A 2348-nucleotide genomic window follows, 5' to 3' on the forward strand; every position below is an offset into this window, starting at 1 on the left:
ATTCTTTTCCTCACTGAAACTCAGGTGTCTGAGGCAACTGACAGTAGCCCCTTTTTCTGTTCCCTCCTACTTTCTCTATCCTCATTTTCATCCAAAGCTGGATGTTGCGTTTATGTGCGCAATGAGTATACCTGCTCTCGTGCCCACGCTCTTGAATCTTCCGAGTTTTCCACCATCTGGCTATAACTACAGTCACTGTCAAACTAAATTTATCTGTGCTGTATATCTCTCACCTAACTCCTCTGACTATAAGAAATTCTTTGACTACTTAACTTCCAAAATGGAGCACATTCTGACTCTTCCTTTTGCGGAGATCTCCATTCTTGGAGACTTCAATGTTCACTGACCATCCTGGTGAACTAGCCTTCAACTTTACTATCCTCTATGACCTAGAGCAATTGATGCAGCACCCTACTCGTATTTCTGACCGTCTTAGAGATACGCTCAACATTCTTGACCTTTTCTTCACCTCTAATCCTTCTGCTTATGCTGTCACCCTTTCTTCTCCGTTGGGCTCCTCTGACCACAATCTCATATCTGTATCTTGTCCTATCGCTCCAATCCCTCCTCAGGATCCCCCTAAGCGAAGGTGGAAGGTGCCTCTGGCGTTTTGTCTCTGCTAGTTGGGGGGACCTGAGGAGGTATTTTGCTGATTTTCCTTGCAATGATTACTGTTTCCGTGTCAGAGACCCGTCTTTGTGTGCTGAGCGCCTAACAGAGATGATAGTGTCTGACATGGAGGCGTACATTCCTCACTCTTTTTCTCGACCTAAACCTTCCAAACCTTGGTTCAACACAGCTTGTTCTCTTGTTATACATGATAGAGAGGTGGCCCACAAAAGGTACTTAAGCCTTCCATCACCAGAATCTCATGCACTTTATATTTCTGCCTGGAACCATGCCAGGTCTGTTCTCCAACTAGCCAAAAACTCCTTCATTAACAGAAAGTGTCAAAACCTTTCAAGATCTAACTCCCCTCGTGATTTCTGGCATCTAGCCAAAAATATCTCCAATAGCTTTGCTTCTTCTTCTTTCCCTCCTCTACTTCAACCAGATGGCACCACTGCTATCACATCTATTTCTAAAGCTGAACTCTTCGCTCAAACCTTTGCTAAAAACTCTACCTTGGTTTGTTCCTCCCTCTCCGCCACCCTCTGACTACTTCATGCTACTTATTAAAATTCTTCGTAATGATGTTTTCCACGCTCTCGCTGGCCTAAACCCTCGGAAGGCTTATAGACCTGATGAGGTCCCTCCTGTTGTTCTCTGAAATTGTGCCTCTGTGCTTGCACTTTGCCTAATCAAACTCTTTCAGCCTGTTCCTGAAAAAGGTGACCGTTCTAATCCCTCAAACTACCGTCCTATTGCTTTAATTTCCTGCCTATCTAAAGCTTTTGAATCTATCCTCAACAGGAAGATTCTTAAACATCTATCACTTCACAACCTTCTATCTGATCGCCAGTATGGGTTCCGTCAAGGCCGCTCTACTGGTGATCTTCTGGCTTTCCTTATTGAGTCTTGGTCATCCTCTTTTAGAGATTTTGGTGAAACTTTTGCTGTTGCCTTGGACAAATCAAAAGCTTTTGATAGAGTCTGTCACAAAGCTTTGATTTCCAAACTACCCTCCTACGACTTCTATCCTTCTCTCTGTAACTTCATCTCAAGTTTCCTTTCTAACCGTTCTATTGCTGCTGTGGTAGACGGTCACTGTTCTTCTCCTAAATTTAATAATAGTGGTGTTCCTTAGGGTTCTGTCCTGTCACCCACTCTCTTCCTATTATTCATTAATGATCTTCTAAGCCAAACTTATTGCCCTATCCACTCCTACGCTGATGATACCACCCTCCACTTTTCCATGTCTTTTCATAGACGTCCAACCCTTCAGTAAGTAAACATTTCACGCAGGGAAGCCACAGGACGCCTGACTTCTGATCTTTCTAAAATTTCTGACTGAGGCAGAGCAAACTTGGTGTTGTTTAATGCCTCAAAAAACTCAATTCCTCCATCTATCAACTCGACACAACCTTCCAGACAACTATCCCCTCTTCTTCAATGACACACAACTGTCTCCCCCTTCTACACTGAACATCCTCGGTCTGTCCTTTACTTATAATCTGAACTGGAAACTTCACATCTCATCTCTACCTAAAACAGCTTCTATGAAGTTAGGTGTTCTGAGACGTCTCCGCCAATTTTTCTCACCCCCCCAGCTGCTAACTCTGTACAAGGGCCTTATCCGTCCATGTATGGAGTATGCTTCACATGTCTGGGGAGGTTCCACTCATACTGCTCTTCTAGACAGGGTGGAATCAAAAGCTTTTCGTCTCATCAACTCCTCTCCTCTAACT

Source organism: Scylla paramamosain, chromosome 4 (assembly GCF_035594125.1).
Source record: "Scylla paramamosain isolate STU-SP2022 chromosome 4, ASM3559412v1, whole genome shotgun sequence".
NCBI classification, from domain to species: domain Eukaryota; kingdom Metazoa; phylum Arthropoda; class Malacostraca; order Decapoda; family Portunidae; genus Scylla; species Scylla paramamosain.